Source organism: Myotis lucifugus, unplaced genomic scaffold, assembly GCF_000147115.1.
Source record: "Myotis lucifugus unplaced genomic scaffold, Myoluc2.0 scaffold_68, whole genome shotgun sequence".
Classification (NCBI taxonomy): Eukaryota; Metazoa; Chordata; class Mammalia; order Chiroptera; family Vespertilionidae; genus Myotis; species Myotis lucifugus.
Window position 1 is genome coordinate 5,342,927 of NW_005871116.1, and position 8,768 is coordinate 5,351,694.

Below are 8,768 nucleotides of genomic sequence, written 5' to 3' on the forward strand. Positions count from 1 at the left end.
ATTACTTGAAAATATTTCAGGTTTTAATACTTGTAGATAATGTAATGTAATACAATTGCTAATATGTACTCTACCACACCATGGTGGTTGCTGTTTTTTGTAAATGTAGAAATAGATTGATTTTTTTATTTCTTAGCATACTTGAAAACATATCATAGCCATTTCCATCTTGTTTGAAAGGGACAGTAATTTCAAATAAAGGGTTTTAGGGAAAAGATAGATACATTTTGTTCATGAAAATGAAAGTGGAAATTTTTGCAAAGCTCGAATACCACAGAAAAGTGGAATTTATGGAATGGGGTGTGGCGCAGCTCTCCCAGCAGAGGGCAGCACTAGGAGGGAAATCAGAAGTCAGACACTTCTGAACTTCTGCCTCCTGTGCTGGAGCCTGGCTCAAGGGTGGAGAAACATTTATTTTTCACTGAATTTTAAACAGTTGTGAAATGATGAAATACTTTCTTTTGAGGCTGAGTATTTTGACGAAGTGTTTGATTTTTTCCTGTCACCTACCAAAATTGGAGGATATGTAATAATAATGACGTTGACTGAAAAAGTTCTGCCTTCTGTGGAAGATACAATTAATTGTTGAAAATGACTTCCTTTGAATGTCTTCAAAGCATTCTCATGTTTTGAAAATTTCAGGATTTATTGCATGGTCCATGTTTCAGTAAGCTTACATCTTATGATTTTATGAATGCCTATTATTGCCCCCATTGAGGTGTTCAGTTTTTAACTTTCTAGACTGTTTTTTTAAGCTTTCTACTCATTCATCAAAATCGAATCCAACAGATGTGTTATTTTTGAGCATTTTCTATGTGCAGTCTCCTTTGCAAAAGCTTCTGTTTAATTGTCCTTCTCGCTTAGATTAGTTGTCCTTCTTTTATCTTCTGCAGTTCAGTTCTGTATGTGTCGTCACCTGGCAAGCGAGGGTGCTGCCTGTCAGCAGCATCCTGCCATCATATCTATTATATTAATGCCTCACCTTTTTTGTTTCTTTTTTTTTCTTATTATGAAATACACTAGAACAGGGGTCCTCAAACTACGGCCCGCGGGCCACATACAAATACAAATATTGTATTTGTTCCCGTTTTGGTTTTTTACTTCAAAATAAGATATGTGCAGTGTGCATAGGAATTTAAACTATAGTCTGGCCCTCCAATGGTCTGAGGGACAGTGGACTGGCCCCCTGTTTAAAAAGTTTGAGGACCTCTGCACTAGAAGCCCCCTGCACTAGAAGCCCGATGCACGGAAATTCATGCAAGAGTAGGCCTTCCTTCCCCCTTCCTTCTCGCCGGCACCCGGGACCTGGGCTTCCCTCCTCCAGCCACCGCGGCAGGCACCCAGCCCCAGCTTTGTCAGGAAGGACGTCCGGAAGATGTCCGGTCTAATTAGCATATTACCCTTTTATTATTATTTATAGATACTTACAGAACTGTTCATAAAATCTATCTGTACTGTTTAATGAATAATTTTAAAACAAACACTTGTGTAACACAGTTCAAAAAACAGAACTTTGGCAGCATCTAAGACACTCGCCAAGTTCATGGCTTCCTCCCCAGTGGCAATCCTTCACAGTTGCTATCCCTTCACTTCGAGGTGTCTGCTGGTCTAGCATTATGCTAATTTTGAGCATTTTCTAAGTGCAAGCTTCTTTACAAATGCTTTTGTCAAAATGATAACTATACCTCTGTTTTTTTTTATGCTTTTATAACCTGCCTCTGCAGTCCTAAACAATGCTCTGGTCTGCCTGCTTTGAACGTAATCTGAATGGAACTACTATACTGTAGGAATTATTTCTATCTGCCTTTTTTTGTTCAATGTTGTGCTTGCAATGTCATCTCTACGCTGTCTCATTTGGCTGCACTGTATCATTTTAGTAGTGATATACTATTCATTGTATAAATATTTCACAGCTCAGACACGCTCCTGTCAGTGGACATTCGGGCTGTTTGCAGTTTTGGTTGCTATAAATAATGCTGCTGCAGATATTCTTACACATGGAAGCTGGTGCATATGTTCTTTTTTTATTGTTTAAGGTATTACAAATAATAGTACTTCTGTCTCCTATTTTTTCCCCCATAGACCTCCTCCCCGCCTCCCCTACTCCCTGGCACTTGTTCTCACCCCCCCTTTACCCCTGCCCCCACAATGTCTTGCATCTGTTGGTTGTGCTTATATGCATGCATACAAGTCCTTCGGTTGATCTCTTATCACCCCCCAACCCTCCCTACCTTCCCCCCTGTAGTTTGACAGATGCTTCTTTGCCTCTGTCTATTTTTGTTCAACAGTTTGTAATGTTCTTTATATTCCACAAATGAGTGAGATCATGTGGTATTTATCTTTCACTGACTGGCTTATTTCACTTAGCATAATGCTCTCCAGGTCCATTCATGTTGTTGCAAATGGTAAGAATTCCTTCTTTTTTCATAGCAGAGTAGTATTCCATTGTGTAGTACCACAGTTTTCTAATCCATTCATCTGTTGGGCATTTAGGCTGTTTCCAAATCTTAGCTATTGTAAATTGTGCTGCTATGAACATAGGGGTGCATATATCCTTTCTGATCGGTGTTTCTGTTTTCTTGGGATATATTCCTAGAAGTGGTATTACTGGGTCAAATGGCAGTTCCATTTTTAATTTTTTGAGGAAACGCCATACTGTTTTCCACAGTGGCTGCACCAGTCTGCATTCCCACCAGCAGTGTGCCAGGGTTCCTTTTTCTCCGCATCCTCTCCAGCACTTGTCATTTGTTGATTTGTTGATGATAGCCATTCTGACAGGTGTGAGATGGTACCTCATTGTTGTTTTGATTTGCATCTCTCAGATGATTAGTGACTTTGAGCGTGTTTTCATATGTCTCTTGGCTTTCTGAATGTCCTCTTTCGAAAAGTGTCTATTTAGATCCTTTGCTCATTTTTTGATTGGATTGTTTATCTTCCTTTTGTTAAGTTGTATGAGTTCCCTGTAAATGTTGGAGATTAAACCCTTATCGGAGATAACATTGGCAAATATGTTCTCCTATGCAGTGGGTTTTCTTGTTGTTTTGTTGATGGTTTCTTTTGCTGTGCAGAAGCTTTTTATTTTGATGTAGTCCCATTTGTTTATTTTCTCTGTAGTTTCCATTGCCCTAGGAGCTGTATCAGTAAAGATATTGCTATGACAAATGTCTGCTATTTTGCTGCCTATGGCTTCTTCTAAGATTTTTATGGTTTCCCATCTTACGTTTAAGTCCTTTATCCATTTTGAGTTTATTTTTGTGGATGGTATAAGTTTGTGGTCTAATTTCATTTTTTTGCAAAATCTGTCCAGTTTTCCCAACACCATTTATTGAAGAGACTGTCTTGTCTCCATTGTATGCTCTTGCCTCCTTTGTCAAATATTAATTGAGCATAATGGCTTGTGTCGATTTCTGGGTTCTCTGTTCTGTTCCATTGGTCTATATGTCTGTTTTTGTGCCAGTACCAGGCAGTTTTGAGAACAGTGGCTTTGTAGTATAGCTTGATATCTGGTATTGTGTTTCCTCCAACATTGTTCTTCTTTCTCCAGATTGTTGTGCTATTCGGGGTCTTTTTTATTCCAGATGAATTTTTGGAGAGTTTGTTCTTGGTCTTTGAAGTATGTCATTGGTATTTTAATAGGGATTATGTTGAATTTATAGATTGCTTTGGGTAGTATGGACATTTTAATGATATTGATTCTACCAATCCATGAACATGGTATATTCTTCCATTTGTTCATGTCTTCCTCTATTGGTGTGTATGTTCTTACACATGGAAGCTGGTACATATGTTCTTATGCATGGAAGCCAGTGCATATGTTTACATGTTTTAGGGTAAGCATTGGCATACCTTGACATTTCCTTAGTGAAACAGCTCTTGAATTTTGACATCCAAACTTTAGAATGTAGGTGTCTTTGAAATGCACTTATCAGCTGATGTTTTGTATAAAAACGTATTTATGTCCCCAACCTCAATACTAGATTTTAAACTAAACAGTGTATATGGGGAGCAGGCTGAGGGGAAGTCTTAAATTATATTCCAAGTAGAATTGTTAAACGCTAATGTTTTGAACGGTGCCGCCAGAATTAACAAGGGGCATGTGTGATGGTTAATAATATGTATCAACTTGACTGAGGGGGTGTCCAAATATTTGGTTAAACGTTGTTCTGGGTTTGTCTGTGAGGCTGGTTCTGGGTGAGATGAACGTGAATAGATAGACTGAGTTAACAGATCGCTCTCTCCAATGTGCGTGAGCCTCATCCAGTTCACTGAAGGCCCGCACAGCGCACAAGGCCGCGTGAAGGAGAATTGGCTCTCTCTGCCTTTCTTCTAGCTGGAACCTCGGGCTTCTCCAGCTCCGGACATGGACTTGGGCTGGACTGTACCATGGCTTCCTTAGGTCCTCAGCAGAGTCCTGGGGCTTGACTGCACATCTTCGGACTTCTCAGTCTCCATAATCACGTGAGCCAATTCCATATAATAAAGCCTGTGTGTTATAGGGTCTAGTCATTGGGTATTTCATACACTTCATATATCTACTTGGTTCTGATTCTCTGGAGAAGCCAGGCTAATACAGCATGTTTGTGCATACAAAGCAACTGTTTGAAAACATTAATCATTTAATGAGCATGTTAGTCATTTCACATCTTAACACACAGCCTGTTACTTGTATATCTAGGCATTTTACTGTGAATTAGCTATGTTTCAGGAAGTTGGTTGAGGTTTTGAGTTTATATACAAAACATTATACTTTTCCATATTTAAGATATTAAGAAATACATTCTAAATTAGCATTTATTTTTAAAATGTTTAATTTCAAAAATGGAGTTCTTTTTTTAAGTGCAGAATACCTAAAGTGGAAAATGCTACACCTACAGTGGAAAGCAGGGTCATAGATTGTGTGAATCTTAAATAATTTAGCTAGATAATGCCAAATTATTAACAAAGGTGTGGTGCAAATCTTCCCACCAGGGGTCTGAGGGAATTCTGTTGCTAACCGCCTCAATGGCAGGCTAACCAAATATCTCAATTTTTGAGGAAAAGTGTTCTTTTACAGAAAAGTGCCAGTTATAAAACATAAAAGGATTGTAAGAGAGATTGTAGAATTAGAAAAAAAATAACTTCACAGACCCAAGTGATATTAAAAGATTAATGGAAGGATTATTAATTGGTGTCAAAATCATTAAGTAAATGGTTGATGAGAAACTGCCCATTGGTTAATTGCTAAAAGGAAACCTTACACATTATGTTTTAATTACAAGGGGAAAAACTTACCTGTATACTTGAGAGGAAAAGAAAATAACTTAGTGTGAGAACCAATCAACTGTAGCATCATTAATGGCTGTTAATCATATATTGTGTGCCTTTTGGTATTTAATGCAGCATGAAGCATGCACCATTGCTCATGAATTATTCTAGGCAAAAATATTTAAATTAGATTTATAAAGACTATACAATAATGTGCAATTTATAAGAAATGCAGGATATAGACTAAGAAGTTCAATGAAGGCATGGCAAGGAAACCAGCCAAGTCCAGGCTTATTCTGCAGGCAACAAATGGATTCGGTTTTTGTTTGTTTGTTTTTTTAAATCATTATTGTAAAAAAGAGGTTGTGATTGATTACGAGAAACTGAGGGACATAAAATCCAGATGTAAGTTTGATCCAATATTTGCTATTTGAATGGACAAACCAGCTGTGATACTTTTTGGATTAAGTGGGAGTTTTGAGTATAGTCTTAGCGTTAAGATCTGGAAATACAGGTATCAGGCTGGTAGTCGTGGTGGCTCTGGTGACGAAAGACTGATTTAATTATGTGCTTCTAATCTTCAATGCGCATGTGCTGGTTTTGTAATTCCTTTTAAAGATCACACACTAGATAAAAAGTTAATCTAATGGATCCATTTTTTATTAATTTTGAATGGAGTATATTTCCTGGTAAAAATTAAGATATAAAAGACAATTATTTTATGCTAAATAATAATTCTATGCAATACTAGCATCTTCTATGCTAGATAAACTTCCTGCACATAATTATTACCTTGATTGTTATTAAAAAGGCCATTTCATCTATAGGATTAGAGTTCATCTAGAGCAGTGGTTCTCAACCTTCTGGCCCTTTAAATACAGTTCCTCATGTTGTGACCCAACCATAAAATTATTTTTGTTGCTACTTCATAACTGTAATGTTGCTACTGTTATGAATCGTAATGTAAATATCTGATATGCAGGATGGTCTTAGGCGACTCCTGTGAAAGGGTCGTTTGACCGCCAAAGGGGTCGCGACCCACAGGTTGAGAACCGCTGATCTAGAGTCTTCTTCCCTCTTAATTATGTGCATTTTAACATGGATCATAAAATAGGTAGAAAATGTTTTTCTCTATTCTCCTAGCTTTTATAGTTTTGGCCCTATAGTTTTTATTTCTGTTATACTATATTCCGTTTATTATGGCATAATTAGGTTGATTAAAATAAATTATAAAGAGTTTATGTGTAGATGGCAACCTATAATTATGAATAGTTTTTATGCTCCATTTACTTCATTTTATGGAACTGTCTTTAAAAACATGCACCTCTTCTTTCTCATATTATATCTTGAAAGCATGGATTAAAACATTCAGTTTTATTGCATGTTTGCATTAGAAATTCTTTTGTTGATTGATTTAATCATAAAACAAGGATCAGACAATTTTGGTACATGAGTCAACGGACAGCAGCACTATTGACAGTTTTGACCTAGCAGCTCTGTGTTTGCAGGGCTGGCCTGTGCATTGTAGCAGTGGCCTTGGCCTCTTGAGGTACCAGTAGCACACACACGTCAGTCGTGATAATCAGAGAAGTCTCCGGACATTGCCAGCTGTCCTCTGCGGGGCACCACTGAATTAATGCTATTAATCATGCTGACTGTTCTTGGTCTGTGTACTGTTTATTAGCCCTTCTTAGACCATTCAATAGTGCTGCTGTTGAGAAACCTTACACCAGGGGTCCTCAAACTACGGCCCGCGGGCCACATGCAAATACAAATATTGTATTTGTTCCCGTTTTGTTTTTTTACTTCAAAATAAGATATGTGCAGTGTGCATAGGAATTTGTTCATAGTTTTTTTTTAAACTATAATCCGGCCCTCCAATGGTCTGAGGGACAGTGAACTGGCCCCCTGTTTAAAAAGTTTGAGGACCCCTGCCTTACACTAATCACCGAATGCTTTGGGTTTATCTAAGGGGGGTGTCTAACCCAGGAAAGGTGAGTAGGGGCGGGAAGTCATGGAATGCTTGCATGGAACCAGGAGCTGGAGTTTGAAGGACCATGGAATATCCGGGAGGAGGACAATGGATGTGACAGGTACGTGCAGTGTGCTATGGGAATGTGGAGGAAGGCAAGTCTACTTTGGGGGCATAATGAGGAGCGGGCAGGCTTGTCCAGGAAAGATTCTTAGGGAAGTGTGAGCTGTGTCGCAATGATGGCTAGGAGGTTATCTTGTGAGCAAAGGTATGTGAGGGATGATGCTGGAAAAGTTCTCGAATTTTATTTTCAAATTGAGTTCAGTAACTCTGCCAAGGGTCATTGTTAGACATGGTATAATTAGTCCTACAAAATAATAACAGCAACAACAAAGACTGCATATGGCAATAATAATTTCTTTGTACTGCGGGGGGGGTCATCATATTTTTTTAAATCACATATTTAAGAAAACTACAGAATTCAGTTGAAATGATGAATATATGAGGATATTCATTACAGCTATAATTTGTATATTTGGGGAATTTTCCAGTTATATTTCTTTCATTGACTTCTAGTTTAATTTTACTATAGTCAGAAGGAATCCTTTGTATAGTTTCTATTCTTTCAAACTTGACAGTTTGTTTTATGGCCCAGAGTATAGTCTATCTGGTTGAATGTTCCATTTGCACTTGAAAGAAATGCTTATACATATGTTGGATGGAGTGGTCCATAAATGCCAATATATGACGTTATATTGACGGATTGGTTGATAGTGTGGCTTATGACTCCTATATCTTGACTGATTTCCTGTCCACTTATTCCAGCAGTTACTGGGAGAGCGTCAAGCTATCACTGTGGGTTTATCTCCTTCTCCTTCCAGGACTGGCAGTTCCTCTCTTATGTATGTTGAGGTTGTATGGTTAGGGGCGTGCACATTTAGAATTGTTAGGTCTTCTTGAGAATTGACCCATTTATTATTACCTAATGTCCTCTTAAACATTGATACTATTCTTGTTCGGAAGTAACTCTGTAATATTATAGCCACTTCGATTTTTGTTGATGTTTGCATGGTATCGTTTCTCATCATTTTACTTTTAACCTATCTATGCTTTTATATTAAGGGGGTTTCTTATAAGTAGCAGATACTTTTTAAAAATTCAATCTGACAATTTCTGTTTTTAATTAGTATGTTTGGATCATTCACATTTTGCCATGATTGATATGGTTGGACTGAAATCCACACTCTTCCTCTCTATTTGTTCCATACCTTCATTTCTTTTATCCTCCTTTTCTGTCTTCTCTTTGGTAACTTGAGCATTTTTTTTAATGCTTGCATTTTATACCTACTATTGATTTATTATTTATATTAAACATGGCTTAGTAGTGCTCTAAGGTTTACAATATATATCTTCAATGAATCAGAGTATGCCTCCAAATAATATCCTGCCTCATGTGCAGTGTTTATCTTGTCATTGTACAGCACTGACTTTAAAAGAGTGTACAATCACACCTACCACTAATTATGTAACTAAAATTCTGAACCCTCTACAC